The sequence below is a fragment of the Saccostrea echinata genome, unplaced genomic scaffold (genome assembly GCF_033153115.1).
Source record: "Saccostrea echinata isolate AGI-Se365-2 ecotype Australia unplaced genomic scaffold, CSIRO_AGI_Sech_v1 ptg000025l, whole genome shotgun sequence".
Taxonomy (NCBI): Eukaryota; Metazoa; Mollusca; class Bivalvia; order Ostreida; family Ostreidae; genus Saccostrea; species Saccostrea echinata.
The window spans coordinates 8,662,824-8,689,066 of record NW_026889774.1 but is presented as its reverse complement, the minus strand read 5'-3'; the positions used below and the strand labels follow the sequence as shown (position 1 = coordinate 8,689,066).

The window sequence follows — 26,243 nt, the reverse complement described above, 5'->3', positions numbered from 1 at the left end:
TTGGCAAATTTATTTCCAAACCTACACAACCACCATTAGGTCAGAAAAGCTATGTGCCTGTTGTGTTATCTGATAATAAAGGCCTTTGGCTGAAAAGGTTTGTTCTAAATAGTACAAAAAAAGAAATTTTATGGTGGGCACATAGTCGATAGTGGTGCAAGGATTGAATACAGCACAGTGTGGTTGAAAAGAAATTTAGTCGAAAAGATTAAACGTCATGACAATATATGGTTGGTTGTTTGGTTAGACACTTGTAATTTAACTTTTAAAAAAAAGTATATTTCTCCAACATCTAATAATGATGAAGTTGATAAAATTATTATGAACTCCAAAGAAATTACAGAAACTATTCAGAATTTTCCAGGCTGTAGAGTAACCTTTTCTTAGAAACTCCAATATATTCATCTCGGCCGCGACTGACCTAAGTCAATAAATAAAAAAATAGGTAGCAAATGTTCCTTCGCCAAGCGCTCGGCACTTTGAAGTGAAAGTTGCGGGTCCTTCGGATAAGACTTGTTGTTTCTTGGCTGTTTAATCCTAAAAATAATTTTGTAATAAATAAACTAGTGTAAATGTTTTCTTTATCATGGACGCCCTTTAATGGCATGGAACTGTAAGTTACAATTTTATTCGGTAACTAAAGTGATATTATGAGTTTTATACCTTTTTTAGGAATATTTACCAGCACAATATACTTTATTTGTAATAAAAAATGTTTTAAATTGGGAAATACTCCACCCTAATCGTAACAGCTTCTTCTACAATTAGATCACTTTTTATGCATTGGAAGGGTAGATTCTTGACTTGCTTAGACAACGACTGGGGCTCTGTTTTTGCTTTGTTTGCAACCAAAATTAATGCAATCTTTAAAAATCTTCTTCTTTACTACTGAACATCAAGCAGTCAAACTATTGGCATGATTGTAATAAGCATTGGGCCCTTTACAAAAATTATGAAATTCAAGGCCCTAGGGTCTGGGGTAGTGGTGCTAGGGCGGGCCTATATGAATGTAGATCATATTGTGAAAGTGCATTATTTCTTTGAAAATTTTATTTTCAAACCGTTCACGGTAGCCCAGTCGGTAGAGCGCTCGCTCCGTGATCGGGAGGTCGTGAGTTCGAATCTCGACCGCGACTGACCTAAGTTGATAAAAATGGGTAGCAACTGTTCCTTCGCCATGCGCTCGGCACTTTGACGTGAAAGTATTGAGACCTTAAAAACCGAGGCCCCGTGTCACGACAGGTGTTGGTACGATAAAGATCACTCACTGCTCAATGGTCCTGAGTGCCGAGTAAAGGTCAAAATTTGAAGCCCTTCTTCGGTATATGGTGACGTTTCTATATGAGTGAAAAATTCTCGAATGGGACGTAAAACAACATACAGCCAATCTTCTCTTTTCCTAGGCATTAAACAAACTAAGTACATAGTCACGATAAGCAATGGTACCTCTTCTAAAATTGTGAATTTCATGTCCCCATGGACAGGGTTCTGTTAACTGGTAAAAATGGGGGAATCTCTACTGATTGTATAGTGAAATTCAGAAAAAGTATAATTTCTTTGAAAATATTCTTTCCTGCTCCTGATTATAAAGCAGAGAAAACTTAACGTTATGATGAGTAAGGGTGTTTCTTCCGGAATTGCGAGTTTCATGGTCCCTGGGTCAGATGCTCTTGTGTAAGAGTGGGGCTATGTTATACATTGTAATATAGTGAAAGTACATTTAATTTAATTCTATTAAATAACTCTTCTCGTTTGTGTTGAGCAGATTAACAAAGTGTATTGTTATGATGTACAGGCGTGCTTCTTACAGGGTCAGGGATTCTGGTGTTTCTCTCAGTGGGGGGGGGGGGGGGGCTCTATTGATTATCTAGTGAAAATATGTTTATTCTTTGAAATTCTTCAACTAAGTGCATAGTTATGATGATGATGGTACCTCTATCAAATTTGTGAATTTCATGATCCTGGGTCATGGGTTCTGATGTTAGGGTAGGGGTGTGTTGAATTTGTAGTCGTACAGTAGTTGCATTTCGAAAAAAACAAACATTAATCGACGAAATATGCAATCAGTTTAAGAAAAAAATATCAAATTCGGAAGGTTAATTTTATCATAGAAACAATGTACCTGACTGATCGAGAATACGAAAATTAATGTCAATCCATATTAACATATACATATATGTGCATTTTTTTTAAAATATATATTTTCTCTTTTTTCTTAAAATTGACATTTAATTCAGAATTGCCAAAGAGGCTGCAACACAATATGAAAACTTGAAGAGCAGAGATAAATTACTTGATCACCTGGCATAATAGGGAGGGAGATCAATCAAAGTTTAACTTTTTAGTCATGAAAATATAGAGAATATCTGAAAACAGAAAAGCGGAAACAAGAAAATCAACCAAATCCAATAATAAAACAAAACCGTTCTAATCATTATGTATGTATCATTTTATTAACAACCAGGTGAAGCGACTGACACGCAGCAGTCTGCCAGATGTCCCAAACAACATCATAAGACTCCGACTGTTGCATATACATGTACGTACCATACATAGCTTAATTGAACAAGAGAATTATAAATGAGAGAATTTTTATTGTATAAAACAAAAAGTACTTCTGGAATTTTAATAATCAGGTAAACTTGTAAATAATAGATAAATGAAAATGAGACAAAAATATCTTATATAAATACTGCATGTAGTTCAGTGTAACATTGAAAGTTTTGACCCTAATTGCAAGAAAACTATTGTCAACCGAAGCTGTTACAATTGCCTTTTGCCTATTGTGTTGGATTCTTTTAACAAAAATAATCTTTACCAATCTGGTAAATGGATGATCTCTGCCAATCAAGGATAACAGAACTATATAAGTTACAATTTATTTATAAATGTACAATAGAATTGAAATGGAACTCGGGCTCCGGTGGTAAAAAGGCACAGGAGACATCAGATTTATGGCGCACAGTAGAAACACAAGTCAGTTCAAAGCAATGATTTACATCAACAAAAAGGTCACTGGACTGTTGTCACTCACACTCTTACAAATGCCAAAACAAAAGGCATAGGTTTCAAATGGTCCAAACAGGTACCAGTAATGCATCCCATTTCCACACAGAAAGGGAAGCCGCCCAATCAACTAGTATGGGTCATAATTTTACACCGTCCACACAGTTTGGTGTCCAGAACTAATAAGACAAACCTGCATGGCCAAAACCCCTGGATAAGTGCAACTTGAAACATCAAACTTGAAAAACAGGTTTACCAACGATGCCACAGCTCTGTATACTACAATTCAGTAACCATTGATGCGTGGAGTTAAACTCTCCACAATATATGGAAAAGCATTTTGAGCAATATTTACAATATTGTGACAGAGGCACAGCCGAGGTTGACAATGGTTTTCGGGGGGGGGGGGGTAAAAATTTTCAATGTTACACACAACCACATGCACTATTTTTTTTATTTTATACTGAATGTTTTATACAAATACATCTTATTGTGAAACTTGTGTGCATGAATATTATGAGCAGTCACTATTTTTTGGAATATCGCCCGTCGTCAAGCAATGTTGATTGTTGCAACGCTGGAGGGCGTGGCTTCCTTATATTAAGCGGGTAAGTGTATTTTAACAAATGTTTCTCGACGAATCAGATTCGACTTATTTGCATGAAGGTATTATATTATTAAATGTTCTTCAAAGATCAAGGGAGTCCGCTGTGAGAGGTTATAAGATGAAATTTATTTCACTCATGGGCAGGATTTTTTTTTATATTTTCACGAGTGCGAAGCACGAGTGAAAATATCAAAAAATCCTGTCTCATGAGTGAAATAAATTCCATATTCATCTACAAAACACTGAATTTTCTGTTAAATTTACATTTTCTTTGATTTTCCCTTTGCCTCTGTCTTTTCTTAACAGTGTCATAGACTTGACGTCATAGTTGAGCGGTTGAGACGTCATAGCTTAGCAGTTGAGCCGACTTCATTTGTTACAGATCGGCGTACGCCGAATTGCGCCGGTCATATGACCGGCGTAAAACGGCTAAGTGGCAAATGCAGTAAACCGGAAAAAAAATATAATTATACCAAATAATAATCAATTAATTATAATCTACCACTTTTTACATTATGTCTTAGCGAAAAAAAGGTCGAATAATTCAAAATTCAATGGAATAATAAAATTCATGGACCTCATGAAAAAATATTAATTTCGAAAATAACAGATTTTGAATAATTATATGAATGGGAATTTGTTCAAGAAATGCAAACGGTTAAAGAACGGTAAAAAGTATCTGCATTTTAACAGTTGTTTAATCTTCCCGCCATATTTCTAAGACCGGCGAATCCGTCGCCGGTCATTTCAAACCGGCGAGATCGGCGTACGCCGGCGAACCTTCCCCGGTCAAATTAAATGCGTGTCTACGAGAAAACCATGCAGAATGCTATGAAAGCAAGTTTTTCAAAATTTCTTGAAACTTTGCATACAAAGTGAGATCAAGGTCACTTACTTACTGCGTAAGTTTGGTGACGTCATTTGATTTGTTACCATGGATACAGGGAGAATTAGTTTATCGTCAGCCTATTTCTATACCCAGTATGGAAAAATAACACCTTTTGTACATATTCTGTTTGTGTATAAAAAATTTCCATAATATCTTCAAAACTAATGGATTTAAGGAATTAAAACCTTTGAGAAAAATATTTACAGAATTTATTTCACATACCTTTTTGAATGTGAAGAGCTACGAGTGCAAAAAGGTCACGATAATTGTAAGGAATAAGGATATTTGAATAGTCTGCAGAAAAACAGCTATAAAATTCCAAGAAACGCTTCCATTGATTTCATATTTTTAAAAAGTGATTGTTTTTAAATATTTTATTTAGTATTAATGGGATTTGGTTGCAAATTTAAATTGATGGAGTTTTCACTCTTGTAAGTGCAGAACTGCAAGTGCAAAAAGGTCACAATAATTCTAAGGGATATTCTGTAGAAAAAACAGGCATAGAATTTCAAGAGACACTTCAGTGATTATATTTTTTATCAAAAAGTATTTGTTTTAAGATATTTTAGTAAAAATAACAGGCAATGTGGTGGCACATTTGAATTAGTTGATTTTTTCATCCTAGCAAAATTACACTATATCTGGGTAGAAAGCATACTGGACTACTGGAGTGATTACATTTTGAACGTTAAATCATTTCAGACACATGACCTTCAATCTTCATGACTGAAATTAGCTTATATTTATCCAGAATGTCACAAAGATGCATGATTTGAATATTTGTTTAACCAGAAGTCTTATTCGAGACTGTAGCTCTACTGGTTTGTACGTCTAACAAAGGAAGAGATAAGTAGCAGTTGGACTTGAAACTTTGCAACAGCAATAAATAGAATAATGATCCTTGATTTGGTCTCTTTTCATGGAAATCTGACTAAAACTAAAGGAGGAGTAGATTTTTAAAAAAAAATTTACAGAAATTTCTATTTTAGTAAACATGGCAAAACCGCTCATCAAAATCAAAATCCGATAAAAAAAATTTATGTATCTCGGTATACTTTACTTGTGTGCCAAGTAATATTGAAATCAGACCAAAACTATAGGAGGAGTAGCTTTTGTTGACAGACAGACAGACGACCAACACCTTACTATCGCATAAGCTAGGGATGGGTATCGGCAAAAATTTCGTATCGTGATATATCACGATTTTCCCCCAAAAATATCACGATAAATCGTGATATTTTTACACGCATATTTTACTACAATTTCAAATGAATTTCCATAATATTTCTTAAAAATATGCTATAAAAACATAACTTTACTTTTTAAATTTTCATTTATTTAATATAAAGCATGTTTTGATGCCGTTGTTTAACTGTTTTTTACACTTCCTGTTATTGTCATTCAATAGTTTGAACAAATAAATGAATAATTTCCGGAATTTATAGTTATATACCAAATACAGGTATTTTAGTCTCCACATCAAGATACGTATCACGCATTAAAAAATCGCAATATACCGGTATACCAATAAAATCGCGCATCCCTAGCATAGGCTCTTCTGGTCTCTAGCCAGTAGAGCTAAAAATCATGAGTTTTTGACAAGGCTTAATGTATTATAGCAATGAACTGGCTATACATGTAGCTATGGGGCTCATTTTACAGGATCCCTTAGCATGAAAATGCACATTGCAAAAACTGCAAATACATAAAATTGCAAGTTTAACAGAGAGAGTGTTCAAAAGTATGAACACATCAGTAAATAAAATCCACTTTTTCACAGTGTTGCCCAAATTTCATACAGTTCTTCACTGCAAAAGTTGTTTTTAAACATGCAACACATTTTATACAAATGCTGATTTTGTTTGCCCTAAAATTATACAAATGAATGAACAGAACAAAGTTTATGTCTTTTTTAATACCATAAAGTCATAAAAACACAACCAGTATTTAAATGAAGTATTTGACAATGCTCAATTAAATTCCTTCAACTGCATTTGAACAAAACCAAATGTATCATGTACATGTTACTTTTACATAGAAAATTTAAAGACAGCAACATTATAAAAAAAAAATTATTAATTAGATGATCTCTAATTTTAAATTGTCCACAAAAAAAAAAACAAAAAAAACAAAAAATAAAAACACATTTGAAGGTACTACACTGAAAGAAAGCAAAATATATGAAACATTAATTAGTGTCTAGGAAAATCAAGGAGTCCCAAAACTCTCATGAAAAAAAAAAAAAAAAACAAGAGGCCCAGGGGCCACATCGCTCACCTGAGCACTCTGGCTAGGAAAAAGCAGAAATCAGTTCAGTCTTGAAAAGTTTTGATATAAAAGTGGTTCGAGGGAGGGGGGGGGGGTTGATTTGAACTTGAATCTATTCTTAAGAAGACAATTTTTATTGATATATCATTTGTATTCCTTTGTATAACTATGATCCCCTGTTATGGCCCCCCATTCTCCCGGGGGGGGGGGGGTCATGATTTGAACAAAATTTGAGTCTACATTACCTGAGGATGCTTCCATTTAAATATGACCAATTATGGCTTTGCTGTTCTTGAGAAGAAGGTTTTAAAAGGCTTTTTCCTATGTATTCCTATGTAAAACTTTGATCGCCCATTGTGGCCCCACCCTACCCCTGGGGGGAAGGTCATGATTGGAACAAACTTGAATCTACACTACCTGAGGATGCTTCCATATAAGTTTCTTATTTTCAAGCACAATGGTTCTTGAGAAGATTTTTAAATGATGCCATCAATTTTTCACAAATTCATGATTATCTCCCCTTGGAAGAAGGTGTGGCCCTTCATTTGAACAAACTTGAATTCCCTTTACCCAAGGATACTTTGTGGCAAGTTTGGTTGAAATTGGCCCAATGGTTCTTGAGAAGAAGATGAAAATGTGAAAAGTTTACACGACGACAACGATGACGACAGACAACGGGCAAATTTCGATCAGAAAAGCTCACTTGAGCCTTCAGCCAGGTGAGCTAAAAAAACGTTTCATCCTTTTCCTTTGGAATGCTGTGGACAGCTTGAAGCATCAACTTTGTACCTTGGCATGGTGCAACAGGCCCTATTGCTAAATGTGCTGACATATGTAAAATATTCCTGTACAGTATTGCATAGTCCAAGTTCTGAGATACTTGACACTTTAAGGGAGGGTAATCTTCATTTGACAGGATATGCTTTGCATGATTGAACAATTTATGCTGAGATCTTTCATCTTTTGACCAATTTAGATGCACTGATGATATGAATTCAAAATCTGTAAAAGCAATGACAAATTGATGTTTGAATTAAAGTTTATAATTGATATTGCAATAATCATGATAATCAAAGAAGACATTTTAGTACAATAAATTTTCATTTATACCCAAAAGCAAAAGAGCATGTATTTTGATGTTCTAAATGACATTGGGAATTAGGGAATAATTTCAATTTTACAACAAAGGGACCTTGGCAATGCTAGCCTGAATCACCTTTATTTCCTATTTTGTAAGAGATCCAAATGCCTTAAATGGCTACTTGAGTTTAATGCAAACCTGCAAATGATCCAAATATAAAACAAGCTAATTCAGAGAATTGTGGCCCCCACTTATGGGGGAAAATTGAGGATGGGAGAACTGGACAAAAAAACATGCAGATGGAAAAAGAAAAAGGTCAACCTTAACCTTTCAGCTTTTGGCCTTAAAGTCAATTGGTGTCTTTTTTTTATTAAAGAAATAAATTCAAGACCTCAAAGAGAACCAGAATTATCACCAGGACATAATTTATTGCAAGATATGAATTTTTCAACTTGACCTTTTAACTTAGAAATCAAAGGGGATTTCTTTAAGTCATTGGGAATTATGATATAAAATTTAACAGAAAAAGCTCAAGGGAAACTAAAGTTATTATTTGAATTTTTTTTTGTATTGTAGGAATTTCTAACCTTGACCTTTTGACCTCAAATCAATAGGGATCTTCTCTAGGCTGTAAGGAGTTGTGATATGAAATGATATTGCAAAAGCTCAAAGGCTTCAAGAGATATTGTTCCCAAATTAAAGTGTTATAGTACATACATGTACAGACAGAATGACACACAGACAGACTAAAATTAATATCCCCACTTACAGTACAACAAATAAGGGACAACAAAATAAACTGTTTACATAAAAACACACATACTTGCCTGTACAAGTTATTTATAAATAATTGATAAACATTTATTTGGGGGGGGGGGGGGAGGCTGTTACCTACAGGTATTAGGTCATATGTTTTCTGTTATGTCCATGACTTCTTCCATTTTCCTCCACTCTTTGCTCTGTAAAATAATTGAAAAAGCCATGAAGTATATATACTCTTATACATTACAGTTAATGCTAAAACTGCTAATGGTGAAACATTTTGAATGAATCATAATTAAATAATTTGAAAGCTCAAAACTTGAACTATATGGACTGGACTTTTCAGTTTATCACTCACATATTCAGGCATCTTCACCATTTAGACCTAACTTCACATAAATTGTTCTTTGTTATTTTACTTATCAGTAATGTGAATGAGCAGTTACATGTATATTATCATGATTATAGTAACTTGTATGTATACATTATAAAATGTTAATCACATGTACAAACTGTTTCATGTCATTGAACTGCATGATAACAATGTCCACTTAGTTATATTTTTCAGTGTGGAAATGAAACATATTTGTTAATTTTATTTTTTGAGATATTAAACATTGACATTATCTATATTATTATGTAGTACCTTAAAAATATTATATTACAGTAAGTGATCACCTGTTTGGTTTGATTCAATTGTTGCCTTGTCAATAGGAACACATTTCTGCTAAAGAATAAACATTAATTTTAATATTAACTATACAATACTTAATAATCCTCATAGTTACATGAATACTTATAACCAGTTATGTACACATAAAATAAAACAGAAATCATACTTGAGATTTTATTTTTAGAACTAATTCAAAATAATATGCAATTGAAATTTTATTTCCAAACAGGATTGGATCATTTACATGTGAAATCTATCAATATTATGAAACTATTGAGTGTAAAAACCATTCATCAACATTTACTGTAGAATCCTTAATTTATGTGAGTACTAAATATACTCGAATGAGAACAAGAATTAACAAGTGGACTGCTGCTCAAGAGTTTTCACTTTTTACATGTATTTCAGCTATAAAATAATAAAAGCAGGTAATTTTGCTTCATAAGTGAAACTTGATGTATAAGCTACTGAGTGAATTTCAGAAATAATTTGATAAAACTTTTACATATAATTATAAACACATAGTATATGTATATGTACCTTTAAGCTCTTCCTTCAGCTTTACTTCCATACTGATTTTTTAGTGTGTGTTTCTATACATCTTTTGCATATACCTGTAACAATTAGGAATCAAATTAGTTGATAAATATAAATCATTATTATAAATCATTATAATAGATTGGACATGTAAGTTGTATAAACTTGATATCAATAGGTTTTCACAAACTATAAAGACAAAGTCAGTAAATATTTCCAATTATGATATCACTTTGTGATATTATATTTACATGTATAGGGTTGTCCTTAAGACCTGTGGGACTGGGGAATTTCTTCACCTGTAATGACATAATTCCCCAAATACTCTGGTATTGCCCTCTCAATCCTCACTAAGGGGAGGAACCCCCAACATGCTTTAATTTTTTTTTAAAAATCTGTTTCATTTCTTATGGACAACCCAAATACCATGTACAGTGTCTCTCTGAAAACTTTAAGGTCAGAAATTAAGTTAATTTCAATGGTTTAGCAAAATTCCTTAAGTTTTTAATTCCTTGAGGGACACACAAAAACTGCATAATGTTCTTACCAGTTCCAACAGGCAAAACCTCATTCAGCTTGACCCTCTCGGTTAACGGGTTTGCATAATAGCGTCTCCCCTATCAGGTATGGGTGACAACATGTTTTTTTTTCCTTTTCCAGTGTAGACCAAGTATATTTCTGTGTTTGACACATACATGTACATGTAGGTATGTTTACAGAAAATAGACTGTCCAAGTCCCATAACAGCTGCATGGTTCAAGATGGTTAACGATAAGAAGCGTTTCAGGGACTGAAATGTCTTCTGTGCTGCATTTAAAATACCTTGTATATTCAGCTGAATCTATTTTACAATCTTTCAACAAAGCTAGAGATCTTTTATCATAATATTGTCGTCAAATCAACACTTCATCTTTTCGTCTGCCATTAAGACACCATACTTTTAATTCCTTTAAATAAGGAGAGTTCCACTAAGGGAGATAATTTTTCTAATAGTTTCAGCCAACTTCAATCTATTTTTAAATTAGCATAATGCCATTTGCAACCAAATTCCTTTTAACTATATATTGATTTTGAAGGATTTTTGCAATTAAACTGATATGTATAATGTTTTAAGCGTTTCTTGGGTTTTTACAGCATTATAAAGATAGTGGTATTTTAAACACATTGATTTAATCTAATTTTAGACCCCACTTTTACAGAATCAGTGTTGATAAATGAAATTAAATAAAATATTTCTAGTTAGAGCACTTCCTTTAAATTTATTTAATATGTAACATTTGAATAAAAGTGCATTTTTTCCTGCAATTTTTTTCTCTTAATCTCTGGGTGTTTCTCAAAATATTTTCATAAAATGTGCTAAAAATAGAATATAGGGCTATAATAGGGATCCCCAAAGGTACCTGACAGTTTTGATACCGTGATTTATTAGAGGACACATGATGCTAATCAGAAACAATAAAATCAGTCAAAATGATCACAATGCCTTTCATAATAAAATTTGGATTTTGCATGGTTTTCTCGTAGACACGCATTTAAGTAACAAGCCGCGTCACCAAAGGTCAACCAGCGCATTCTGCGTACGCCGGTTTGACAAATGAAATCCCACCGTTGTGTGATTGAAAACATTACATAGCATGGGTTTTAGCAACATATTTTGGAAGAAATTTGCAGTTTTAGCTCTATCAAGATGCTTAGTTACTATCTCTATCTTATGACTGGCCAGAAATTATTTTTTACTTACTTTGATATCCTTTCACACTGTGAGAGAATATCATTTTTGTATCCTCTTACACTGTGAGAGAATATAACTATTATTCAATAAATAAATCACAGTATTTCACTGTTGAAAATGTAATAAAATATCTGATCCTACGGACTTGAAAGTTAAACAATGAAAACGGTAAAAATGGTAATGTCTTTAGATATTTACAAACAAAAATATACTTAAAATACATACATCTATATCATGCTGCAACAAGAGGCCCAAGAGCCTCAACGGCCAACTACGTATAATACAATCCTGAAAAGAATCAATGGGATGACAATTTAATAATTATATCATTTAAGAAAATAAACTGATAGATAAAGATAAGTTCCTCAAAAACAACAAATAGAATAACCTTTTAAGAATTTTGGAAGATGCAACTATACCTGGTTTATTTGCTTAATATTATCCAGGAGAAGAGATTTTCAAAGAAATAATGCATTTGCAGAGTCCCCCCCCCCCCCCAAAAAAAAAAAAATAGAAGTCTCTATTGCGGCGGCAACAGTATGCGACACGCGATCATGAAAAAAATGAAAATGGTTTACGATCGCAATGCAGTGAAAAGAGCTAGGGAAACTTATAAAGACAGCGGAAAAAATTCGGTGTAAAAAAATTTACCGTGTATATGGTAAAATTGATATATGTGCTTCCAGTGGCAGAAAACCTGCCTTGAACCCAGAAATTGAAAAGAGATTAGTTGATGTTACCCTGACTGCCGAAAAGGGTTTTGGGGTTTTCCCTCAACAACTTTTATCAAGGAATGGTATTTTGTGCATAAGAATGAAGCTGAATTGTTTAATGAATAACCAAACGACATAACAATGGTGGTATGCATGGTTTTAAACAGAGACACCCAAAATAAATTTGAAAAAAAAACTAGAAAATTTGGGCACTTTCAGGGCAAAAACGCTAAAAGGGGTAGTGGTATACAGCGGTACTTCACTGATTTGGGGAAAATAATAGAGAACTTGAATCTTTAAAATGCACCAAAGAAAGTTTGAAATGACGACGAAACCGAAAAGCAATTATTGCATTCCCCTGTAAATGTAGTTGTACGGAAAGGCAAGAAAAACAAGCACTGTCTTGGCTGACTGTAGCAACATTACAATTATGGCTTGTTTAAGTCGATGCCACCCATGTTAGTTGTCAAAGTCAAAACAAAAAAGTCGTTTATGGATTCAACACGACGGAATCCCCATAGAACTGCACATGGAAAACGTAGAACGCATTTCTTTCGAACGTCCCCGACTCCTCGTTCTTGATGGACATGGATATCATAAGACGCTTCGTCTATTAGAGCTTGCAGAACAGGAATACGTTTATTTTAAGGCACTGCTTCCGCATACGACACATTTTCTCCAGCAGTTGGACAAGTCCGTATTTGGACCTTTCAAGGCACACAACAAATTTGATTCTGCTCTGCCTCCCTCTCTAAAAGTGCCTCCAATGTTAACGAGTGGGCTTTTCCCTCCCTATCTAAAATGGCATGTGAGGAAGAAATTACTAAGAGAAAATATTGCAAGTGGTTCCCACGCTTGCAGAATTTATCCGTTCGACCGACATCCCGAAAGTTCTTAATATTTGCTAAGTTCTGCATATGACATCCCAAAAAATTCTGTCACGACTTACTCCCCATCCCCCTTCCGAGTAACTAAATAGTGTGACGATAGAAGGAATAAGCAAATATACATGAATGTGGGTGACATTTACAAAGTTTGAAAATTTATGACAATTTACCGACCAATGACTTTGTTTTGATACAAGTTGTATAGCATTGATATCGGTATAAATCAGGCACGTTGTATGAGGGGAAGCAGGGGGACTTTCAAGCGTAATGTTTTACTATTTAGTGCGAAAATGAACTTAAAAGTTTGCCCCTCCCCCATTTTTGTTGATAGTATAGGCGAATTATCCCATGTTAATGTATTCAAAACGAATTTATTAAAGAAAAATACCCCCACCTCAATCTGCCTTTTGAAATAAAAATTGCAATCTAAAGTCTGTGACAGAATTTGTGTTTGGTTGTGCCCCCTCCTGATGAAACATGGGTATCTAGACAAGCTGGATGAATAATTTTGTAGGAGTCGACAGAATGCTTAAGAACAAGAGAAATTTTATTCATTCTTTACTTCAACTTATAAAACAACCTTGTGGCATCCCAATGCGAGACGTGGAGACCGGTGTCGCATAATTTACGTTCCGGATACTTCGCGTTCCGGCCGGAACCTTAAAATCATAATATTGGTTCCGGATTCTACTGTAAGTTTGGTTCCGGCCATGGCAATCTTCGAATCGCGGTATCTCTCAATTATTATCTGCCAGTTTTCATTCTACACTGAACCATAGAGGTAGTTTTTTTCAATGAGGATTAAGCATGGCGCAGCAGCATGCCATTTTCATGTGGCGCAATGTTCTTTTTATCAGGCGTCATGCCCTTTTTGTACAGCCATTTTTAAAAATAAATGAATAAATAACCCAAGTAAAGATCGTGAAATACGCTTTCTGATGCATATACACCGAATAAAATTTGGTCGCATGAAAGGCTTTGTTTATCTAATGCAAACAAATTAAGTCCCTTTGTTTATTTAGTGCATGTCAGGTGTGAATTTCTCGCTCGAATGCACGCAGACCCGGTATTTACAGGGTAAAGAGGATAGAAGATAAACTAGACTGAGATTACAAAAACCTAAAAAGAAGCACAATGTGAAAGATAAATTTGATCAGTAAATTTTAATTTTATAATCTGATAAAGTTAAGAATTAAATACAAAATGGTATATGTATTTATAGAGATGCATTCTCTGTTTAAATGATATTACAAGTGTTGCAAATTCCACAATGTCGAGCCTCGAATACATTCCTCATAGATATTATCACTTGGCATGAAAATATGATTCATATTCCAATAGAAACAAAAAAAAAATATAATTCACTGATGAAGATAGTTATATAGTTTTTGTGATAAATTAACAATGGATATTTCATGAATATGTGGTTTATCCTGCAATGAAACAAACATGAAAACATAACGATATGGTTTATTCCCTTAGAACAAACAAACACAAGTAATTAATGAAAATTATGTTGTTGTTTTTTAAAGAACGTAGGAAGAAAAAAAATCAAGGTTGAAATATGAAAAGTAAAGACCAGCAATGTTGATTGTGAAAATAGCAGTGAGGTAAACTGAATTAGCTCAAATATTTTAGTAAAATCAAGGTTTTAGCAAATTTTAAATGATTTTTTTTTATGTTTTAAAGGCCTTGAAATCACTTTTCTCTAACTTCGATGCATGTCCTACCCACCCACCCCTTAAGATATTTGGGAAATAACTTTTATTTTTTGGTGTTTTTTTTATACATAAAACACAATAAGAAAATGACAATTTTTATGACACTTTAAAACTTTATCGTTTTATACATACCATTATGTTTCATGAATATCAAAATTTGTGGAGAAAAAAATTCAAATATATACATGTCGGCAGAAGGCAAGCTGCAATAATGTAACACCCCTCCATTTTTTTTAAATCTCAGCCCCCTCCCCCAAATTTAAAAAAGGAGGAGGTTATAACAATTCCAAAATTTAAAAAAAAATTGTTAGTTAATTATCTGAGCCCCCCCCCCCCCCCAAAAAAAAAAAATTGAGTTTAAATTATAGCATCTGCAAAAATGTAAAATTGTTAATTCATTTTTTTTTTATCATTTGCAAATTAAAAATAATTATTATTCCAGGTTACAATTTCTGAGAGTAATATCAAACATTTTTATTTCCTATTCATTGTATTCTACCTTATAAAAAGAAAATAAAATATTTTCAAACATTTTTGTAACTAAGTTGTTTCTGTTCCACTTTATAACGAAGATAAAGTAGCCCGGAACCATAATTATTGTCAGAATTAACGTTCCGGGTTACAATAGCGGAGAGTATTTTCAAACATATTTGTTACATGTACTAGGTTGTTTCTTTGCCACTTTATTATGCTTACGAAGAAAAATTAATTAATTTATTAAGAATACAAATTAGATAACGTTTCGGGTTACAATTGCTGTGTATTTTCAAACATCTTTTGTTACTAGGCTGTTTCTTTTTCACTTTATTACGAAGATAAAGTAGCCCGGAACTAAAATTATGGTCATAATTAACGTTCCAGGTTACAATTGCTGAGAGTATTTTCAAATATTTTTCTTACTAGGTTGTTTCCTTTCCACTTTATTATAAAGATAAAGTAGCCCGGAACCAAAATTATGGTCATAATTAACGTCCTTCGGATGAGACCGTATAAATCTACGCCCCGTGTCGCACTAGGTGCTGGCACGAAAAAGATCCCTCACTGCTCAGTCAATTGCCCTGGGTGCCGAGTATAGGTCTAAATGTGTGAAGAAAGAATCACTGATCCAAGGTGACTTATTGTAATTAGTAACAAGTGCCAAATAGCTACGTAGCATACCCAAGTCTGTGTGTACAAAATATCTGTATGACTGTATATATTGAATACCTTACACAATAGGCAAGTGTCCATTGTAATTGCATATTTTGCATTCATTATCATCCCTGTAAGACTTGGGAAAACCAAGTATGATCCCAAGGAGATCACTCGGGTCTAGCACGTTACAACAAGAAAGTTTTTTTTTATTTTTGGAATTTGCAACATTGCTTCGTCTATCAGTTAATTTTGCTCTATACTTCTGTGGATCCTTTCCAGTGTTGTATTATACTCAGGTGATCGTTAAGGTCCTTGGCGCCTTGTTTATTTATTTTTCTACTTTTTTAACAACAAAAACATTTCAAAAATTCTTCCTTAAACAGAATATATTTGATTAAAATCTAGAATTTCAGACCGGTGATGAAATATTTATTTGAAATGTTAGCATTTCAATAGATTGCTGGAGTAACACTGCTAAAACTGGCTATGTTCTTGGGCTGTGTCGAGAAACAACAGAATTGTTAGTTTAACCACCTAAACCGTAGTTCTTTAGTGTCTCGGTGACTAACTACTATTCTACTGTCTTGGTGACTTTTGTGTTTGTCTCGGTAATTTGTTAAGCACTAAATGTGTCTAGGTCACTTCTTAGTGTGTGTGTGTTTTTAGACAGTTACAGACCGTGTTGGTAAGCAACAGAATTGGTGTTGAAAACAAATCAGTCTGCAGCTTTAGGGATAAGTTTAAAGTTAAGATGATATATGTTGCCGTTCAGGGGTTTTCTCCCTTATGCAACTTGTGGGTCTCTCAAGTCTGTATATTGGACAAAAGAACTCTAAGTCAGGATTAAAATGTATAAAAATTTATTATTTCTTGTTGTATTTAATTTGCAATATCTCTTTGAATGATTATCCCTATTTCTTGCTCCCGTAGAAATATTATTTCTCTCCCAATTAGAAATGGGAATAAAATATTCTCAAATGGGAGAATTAAGTTTTAGGGAATTATAAATAAATTTACAAAAGTATATAAGTATTTCCCAATATACTGGGAGTCCCTTCACAATACAATTGATAGTTATGGGAGAGTTATTTCACCTCCCACTAACTTTCTCCCACAGAACAATTCAATATAATTATTAAAAGTAAAAATAAAATATTATCCCAAAATTCATCAGCTCCCACTAATTAATTAATGTTCAATAGTAATTACCCAGCGGCTCTCGCTCCCAGACATGCTGGCGATACGAGTTGTAAAGCCCCACTGACAAACTGGCTATCTGCTCAGGTTTATATTGACGTCGGGCTCAATTGTCATGACGTCACGACAGAGTGAAAATACCCGCCATCTTTGTAAGAGCAAAGAAGCCATGTTATGCTGCCATGCCGATTGGATCGACGAAAGAAAACATGCACCCTATGGCGCGGATAATCGGTAACTACTATTGAAAACATTTGTTACTATGGCTGGTTGAACTTTGTATATACAAATATAATCGTTAAGAGATAGGGTGAGTTAACCATGCATCGGACACATACCTTGCTTCGGACAACTTTCAGCAATAAACTTTCATTGAACCCGAGTCTCCCCGTGTTTTTACTTGTTTCTGTCTTAAAGGTAAAGATATAAACTTTTTAATGATGCCGATTTTTATTTCCATGTTGTGATAAAAATACCACAAGAATGGCCTTGAAATTACGTCATATTTTGCATCATCAAAGGGGAGTAACCAGAATTTTACGATTTTGCAATTTTTAGAGTTGTCGCTGTTTTAAATAGACTTCAACGGAACGAGTGGGACCTAGGTAAAATTTATCAATGATTGATAATTTTACAAAAAATTTTCATTAATTTTACTTCAATGTTTGTAAAATAATTTTTAGAGTTGTCTTCTACTAGTATGTTTATTTCACCGTACATCGGACACAAATTAACCATGCATCGGACACTTTCGGATGCATGGGTAATCACTTCAATTTTCATGTAAAACCCAAATGACAGCTGTTTTTTACGGAAGTAGAAAATAAAAACTCTAAATTTTCAGTGAAAATACAAATTATCGATATATGACGACTAGAAGTGGACTCAATTTACTTCTTTAAACTAGATGATTTTAACCCACGAGACAAAGGCGCGAGTTGCCATATTACTAGCATTGTAAAGCCTTTCTAAGGCGATGTGATGCAACTAAAATCTCTTCATATTTGTGGATCTAAATAGTCATTCAAATTTAATTAGAAGTTTAATTTTTTAATAAAAGATAAAAATGTTTCGATATTAGTAATTTTAAAGCACCGAGATCAAGGTATGATATTTTTCTGGTATAAATATCGTATGTCCGATGCATGGTGAATATTGTCCGATCCATGGTGAATTCTGACTTATTTCGAAAAAATCGGTTTTTAATGATATTTTCTCAATAAATAGGGCACGAATGTGTCAAAAATTTATAATTTAACCACATACTACATGTTAAGTTCCATTTTGATAATATTCGGTCGGTAGCGATATCGCTAGAACTTGTTGAAGTGCAAGGGTGTCCGATGCATGGTGAATTCACCCTAATACGTGATCTCGGAATGATATCTATGTAAGATACCGAGGAATTTCGGGTAACGCTAATTACCGACCTCATCCCAATAATGAACATGGTAAATATACTGGTTTATCATAAGATATATACAATTAATAGAACATATTATTTGTCGTCCTAAAGTCCCATATGTTGTAGGGAGTGTAATTTAACTTGTACTACGTATTTCCACAGAAAGTATAACCCATACGTGACTGGAATAATTAGGGGAACCGTAACACGGCCCCCTCCTATGTGAAGAACATTCGTCCTCGAATGGTTTTATATTTCAGTTCAGGGAATTAAAAGGTAGGTACAAGTTTCTTGCTTCCCTGAGTCTTTGGGAATAAAAACGACTTACAACAGTTAAACATGGTATAATTACTTCATTTGGCATTAAATTAATGAGCGTAATAGGAATATATACAATTCATAACATTCAGTAGTCAACAAAGGTACATTAAAGGACAAAAATAAATTAACAACATATGATAATATCCACAACAATTTTCCAATAAATATATCAAAGTTAGATTAATACTTATCACATGAGTTTTAGCAGCATTGTCTGATTACACATTCCTATACTCGGATCGCAATCCTTGGCACTGTTTGTTTCATACCACATACGAAAAATGTTTTTAGTTGTCCCACAGTGAGGCTTTGTTCATTAACACTTGGTTTTTCTTCTTAATGGCATTACATAACCCTTCTAGGCGATAGTAACTGGCCTACACAAAGATCTGTTTTAGTATGGTATTATCTGTGGGGAGGATATGCTCCACCTGAGATGGGTCCCGTAGAAAGTCTAAGATGAAATCGAAGAACCTTGGGTTCCTGTCGATAAAGTACATTGGCACGTGCTCTTTGTTATAAGGGATAACGGGGGAATCTTGCTTCGTCATGGCGGCTAAAAGTGAGTCTGGGTCGTTTTGTAAGGTTGTCTTGCTTGTTTCGAACTTTTTACTTCCCACGTTTAGAATTACACGTTGTTTCTGAGCTGATTGAATTCCTCGTAAGATAGTTGTTATCCTGTCAGTCGGGTGGTACTCTGGGGCATCCTCCACTTCGGGGATCGTGTAGGTTTCCGGATCACCCAGTGAGATGGCCTTCTCGGGCTGGGATGATCCGGAAGATGACGATGAAGAGGAGGAGCTAGATGAGGAGGATGATGAACCGGAAAGACGGCGTACTTTGGCAGGTACTTGTCGTGGTGGAGGATGGGCCGCATCCCCTGAAGCAGCTGGTTTTGTTTCCTGAGTGGGGATGATGATCTCACCGAAGATGGGAGGTGTTTGTTTTTGGATTTCTGAAATGGCCGAGTTGTCGGAGGTGGCTAGATTGGATTTGTCCTTGGTAGGTTTCTGGGTTGTAGTTTTTGTCACTTTACGGGATTTAATGTTCGTAGGAGCGTCGATCAGGAGGGTTCTTTTCATCCCTTTTCCTCCATTGTACATGTTAGGCTTTACCTCCTTCATATAGGGTTCTACGTGTTTTCCCCTTTCTTTCTGAAAATTTTCGAATTCCTTTTTCTCCTCCTCGGTGTATGTTCCGGTAGATCTCTTGATTATTTGTAGTGTATAGTTGGGGCACGTGTGCTTCATGTCTCTACGGTTAAGGAGTAGCCCGCACACAGTGCATTTGAAAGTGAATCCAGAGTGGCAGCTTGTAATGTGTCTTTCTGCGTGGGCCAATTGCGTAAATTCTTTCCCATCGCATAGAAGGCATTTGAAACGTTGGACCTGATAAATAAATAATGACAGATATTAAGTTGCATGGGAGTTACTTATTTGTATTATACAAATATCCCATTTATTATTTACAGAGGGAGTCTATGCATGAGATTCGAACCACGTGGGCTTATTTGTTCCCAGATATGGTTTCAATCTATTATGGTGGATAATATCCCACTTCTGACACCAATGTTGCCGTTCAGGGGTTTTCTCCCTTATGCAACTTGTGGGTCTCCCAAGTCTGTATATTGGACAAAAGAACTCTAAGTCAGGATTAAAGTGTATAAAAATTTATTATTTCTTGTTGTATTTAATTTGCAATATCTCTTTGAATGATTATCCCTATTTCTTGCTCCCGTAGAAATATTATTTCTCTCCTAATTAGAAATGGGAATAAAATATTCTCAAATGGGAGAATTAAGTTTTAGGGAATTATAAATAAATTTACAAAAGTATATAAGTATTTCCCAATATACTGGGAGTCCCTTCACAATACAATTGATAGTTATGGGAGAGTTATTTCACCTCCCACTAACTTTCTCCCACAGAACAATTCAATATAATTATTAAAAGTAAAAATAAAATATTATCCCAAAATTCATCAGCTCCCACTAATTAATTAATGTTCAATAGTAATTACCCAGCGGCTCTCGCTCCCAGACATGCTGGCGATACCAGTTGTAAAGCCCCACTGACAAACTGGCTATCTGCTCAGGTTTATATTGACGTCGGGCTCAATTGTCATGACGTCACGACAGAGTGAAAATACCCGCCATCTTTGTAAGAGCAAAGAAGCCATGTTATGCTGCCATGCCGATTGGATCGACGAAAGAAAACATGCACCCTATGGCGCGGATAATCGGTAACTACTATCGAAAACATTTGTTACTATGGCTGATTGAACTTTGTATATACAAATATAATCGTTAAGAGATAATACGTGATCTCGGAATGATATCTATGTAAGATACCGAGGAATTTCGGGTAACGCTAATTACCGACCTCATCCCAATAATGAACATGGTAAATATACTGGTTTATCATAAAATATATACAATTAATAGAACATATTATTTGTCGTCCTAAAGTCCCATATGTTGTAGGGAGTGTAATTTAACTTGTACTACGTATTTCCACAGAAAGTATAACCCATACGTGACTGGAATAATTAGGGGAACCGTAACATATATTTGATTCAATTATAGTTTATTCTTTTACTATATTGCTTCATTATTGTTATATTTGACAATATTTATCCAGTTAGGACCCAGGAAAAAAATCCAGTCCGGATTATCTAGTTGTCATTGTTAGTGTGTCGTCTGCAGGAGTTTGACGCAAGTTTGTTTTGATTTTATAAGCGTGATTCTTAAGAAGGCAACCTATGCGAACCTAGCTAATAATAATTTATATTTTGAAAACGTTATAACTCTGTTTATTTTGATTAATCTTATTGCCATGATTACCAGGGAAAAAAAAAACAGAAATTGTTGTGAAATTCTTTCAAAAGGATACTCCTCCTTCAGATTGACAATACCTCACAGAAACTAAACCAAGGATCATTATTCTATTCATTCCTGTTGTCCTACTTTCAAGTTGAAGTGATACCTTACTCTGCAAATCAGTAGAGCTTCAGTCTCGTAAGAGACTTCTGGTTAGCTCTACTGGTCAGGGACCAGAAGAGCTTATGCGATAGTAAGGTGTCCGTCGTCTGTCTGTCTGTCTGTCCGTCCGTCTGTAAACAATTTTTCAAAATGCTACTCCTCCTACAGTTTTAATCTGATTTCAGAATAACTTGGCACACAAGTAGACTACACTAAGATACATAATTCTGTGTATCGGTTTTTGATTTCAATGAACGGTGTTGCCATGGTTACTAAAAATAGAAATTTCTGTGAAAAACATTCAAAATGCTACTCCTCCTACAGTTTTGGTCTGATTTCAATATAACTTGGCACACAAGTAGACTACACTAAGATACATAATTCTGTGTATCGGTTTTTGATTTCGATGAACGGTGTTGCCATGGTTACTAAAAATAGAAATTTCTGTGAAAAACATTCAAAATGCTACTCCTCCTACAGTTTTGATCTGATTTCAATATAACTTGGCACACAAGTAGACTGTACTAAGATGCGTAATTCTGTGTATCGGTTTTTGATTTCGATGAACGATGTTGCCATGGTTACTAAAAATAGAAATTTCTGTGAAATACTTTCAAAATGCTACTCCTCCTACAGTTTTTATCTGATTTCAATATTACTTGGCACACAAGTAGACTATAATAAGATACATAATTCTGTGTATCGGTTTTTGATTTCAATGAACGGTGTTGCCATGGTTACTAAAAATAGAAATTTCTGTGAAATACTTTCAAAATGCTACTCCTCTTACAGTTTTGGTCTGATTTCAGTATAACTTGGCAAACAAGTAGACTACACTAAGATACATAATTCTTTATATTGATTTTCTGATTTCGATGAACATTGTTGCCATGGTTACTAAAAATAGAAATTTCCTTGAAATACCTTCAAAATGCTACCCCTACAGTTTTGGTCTGATTTTAGTATTACTTAGCTCACAAGTAAACTACACTAAGATACATTATTCTCTGTACCAGTTTCGGATTTCGATGAACAATGTTGCCATGGTTACTTAAAATAGACATTTCCTTCAAATACCTTCAAAATGCTACTCCTCCTACAGTTTTGGTCTAATTTTAGTATAACTTAGCACACAATTAGACTACACTAAGATACATAATTCTCTGTACCAGTTTTGGATTTCAATGAACGGTGTTGCCATGGTTACTAAAAGTATAAATTTTCTTGAAATACTTTCAAAACGCTTCACCTCCTACACTTTTTGTCTGATTTCAGTATAATGTGGCATACAAGTAGACTACAGAGATACATAATTGGTGTTATTGTTTTTTGATTTTGTTAAATGATGTTGCCATGGTTACTTAAATCAAAATTTCTGTAAAATTTTTTTAAAAGGCTACTCCTCCTACAGTTTTAGTCTGATATAATAATAAATCTTGCCACAAAAGAGACTAAACCAAGGATCATTATTCTGTTTATTGCTGTTGCAAAGTTTCAAGTCAAAGTGCTGCTTTTATCTTCCTTATAAATACAACCAGTAGAGCTACAGTCTCGTCAGAGACTTCTGGTTTTTAAGAAGTACCAATTTTTTGCCTTTACAAAGTAGATTTTTTAATATTGTACAAAGCACACAAGAACTATTTACAAACATTAGTTCTTGTACAATTTGATAATAAATAATTGTAATAACTTTTTCCTAGAGCAAACATTTTACAGCAACTCTTAAACTAACATAACTGAAGAAATATTATTTGATATAGACAAAGCACAATGAAATTCACTTTTATAAGGATACTCCACTTCTGCCCCACCCCGGGGTTGAACTGTCGACCTACGGAATATGTCTCCTAGGAGTACAGGAACAGCGCGCTAAACCGCTCAGCCACCTAGCTAGGCAAGTCAAAAAACTTGCTTTCTATGCCGATGGAATTCTCGCGGCGCCGCCCTACACTACACGGTCATTGAGAATTGAAGTGAGATACAGTTATTTAGACATTAGTTTTATTACAGGATCGTTACCGATACACATTGTAATGAAATTAATTTTATTTATAAAGCACATTTTACAACAACTCTTAAACGAACATAACTACCCAAGTGAAGAAATATTATTTAATATAGAAAGCACAATGAAATTCACTTTTATAAGGATACCCACTTCCGCCCCTACCCGGGGTTGAACTCTCGACCTACGGAATCTGTCTCCTAGTTGTCTCAAAGTGGGTATCCTTATAAAAGTGAATTTCATTGTGCTTTATATATATATATATATATATATATATATATATATATATATATATATATATATATATATATATATATATATATATATATATATATATACTGAAACGCAACAAGCAATAAACTACAAAAATTTGAATTCTTTATTCAATGATTTTCAAAAATGAATACAGTAAGCTAAAACACGATTTAAAAACATAAGAGATTTGATAAAATGTTAAATGATTATCTTTTAACTTTAGAAAATAACACATGAGTGTTAAAACACCCCCACCCCGGACATTAAATTACAGCGTGCAAGATGCCATGCACAATTGCAGCTTGATTTCTAATGCAGTAGGTTTATCTATCTCGAGATCTGAGCGAAAGAAAAATTTTCTTTGCCATTTTTAAATGCCCGTTTTTCAGATGATAAGGTCGAATTTTCTCTAGCCTAGCGCAGTGTAGTAACCCTTGGATTTCCGGTCCAAGGACTGTCATTCATGCTAATGATACGTAAGAGCCTCTTGAGGCGCGATGTTGTGCAAATTTGCATCTGCAACTCTCCATCACCTTTATTTTGAGATTTTCCAGCTAGAGCAATGGAAATGCATACTTACGTCAGTTTCAGGAATCCTTGGCATCGCTTACGGAAAAGAAAGGAGAATTTATTTTTCGGACTATTGTTGCATTACTTTTGATGTACACATACAACCCTTAAAACCCCATATTATTGCCAAATGGTTTGTTAAACATGGAATTTTTTATTTCTATTAAGCGTTTCTTTTGCGTTTCAGTATATATATTTATAATATATATATTATTGTACAGATAAGGCGGGTTAAGCATAAAGAGGTTGTCATGAAATGTATTGTGCATTTATATGTAAATGTTTTAAAAGAAATTATGCAGTAAATCATCATTGAAATCATTGGCTGTAAACTTTATGGATTTTTTGTTCATTTATCAATGAAAAACATGTTAAAGCTCCCAAAGAAGAATGAAAGGATAGATCATTGACTTGGAACACTTAAGGCAATGAAGAAAAATAAGAATTAAATTGATCATATCGGGAAAATATGGACTGTCGTCTAGGTGTTGTTTTGCAAACAGGTTTCAAATTTCTGACTCGAGAAATATTCACAAACACTCCTGTATATGGTGCTGGTAGGGAAAAAGTTTCAGTGAATATTCAGAGTAATTCAATATCACTGCATCGATAAATCATGATCTTGTAGATAAATTCACTTAATACTCAATATTCTTATATGCCATGAGTTAAATATGAATGATATTGCTGCTTATATTCCTCTGATATTGAAAGGTTTTAAATGAAAATAATTTTGCTACGAAAAAAAACTGGTTAATTTATTAAATCGCCGCAGAATTATCCATTACTTTCACTTAGTAACTAGAAGATACTGAATCCGGGTCAATGCATACACAGTTAGTAATGAAAATGTCAACGATAATTTCAGTATTATAAAGTATCATATCGTTAAATATCTTCTTACCATGTATTCTATACAATGTCTTTTGGCGTACAGAAAAGCTTCAGAATTTACAGGTGTACGACAGATGTTCGGAAATAATTATGTATTCTGTTTAATCTCCTATCTAATTTTAAAATTCGTCTTTTTGTGAAAATTGGTATACACTTTTAACATAATTTAACAAAAAATAAAAGCAGGAAATATTTCGGGGTACCCCGTGCAGTATTTTCTATGTACTTAGTCACAGTGGACCCAGAGTAAGTGGAAATATTTCTTACTTATAAATTATATTCGTCACTTTTTCAGTTTAATTCTGACTTTATTTTATGCATCTTTGGTAGAATTATGTTTAAAACCATGAATTAAAAAAAATAATCAGGCTATAAAAATCTGAATGAGACGGTATTATGAATTTAAAAAAAAAGTATTAAAAATAAATGTCTTCAAAATTTTTGAACATCCTCATACTCACAGCATGATCAAGCAATTCAACTATCAATTACTTCACAAAATAAGAATTTTAATTCTTAACGAAATAAAAAAAAAAGTTTTGATGAACTGAAAAGTACATGTAACAGTGACATCTAAGACTACATGTACTTATCCTTGTAAGATTT

General features: G+C 33.9%; 1 long non-coding RNA gene across 1 annotated transcript; it reads right to left on the bottom strand.

Moving 5' to 3' along the window:
- Nucleotides 1-7,672: 7,672 nt before the first annotated feature.
- LOC133192575 (uncharacterized) lies at nt 7,673-9,897 on the bottom strand. Its single transcript, XR_009721831.1, has 4 exons — nt 9,827-9,897; nt 9,292-9,340; nt 8,747-8,810; nt 7,673-7,772 (listed from the first exon to the last, which is right to left on the bottom strand). It is a non-coding gene; the product is annotated as an uncharacterized LOC133192575 (long non-coding RNA).
- Nucleotides 9,898-26,243: the final 16,346 nt, after the last annotated feature.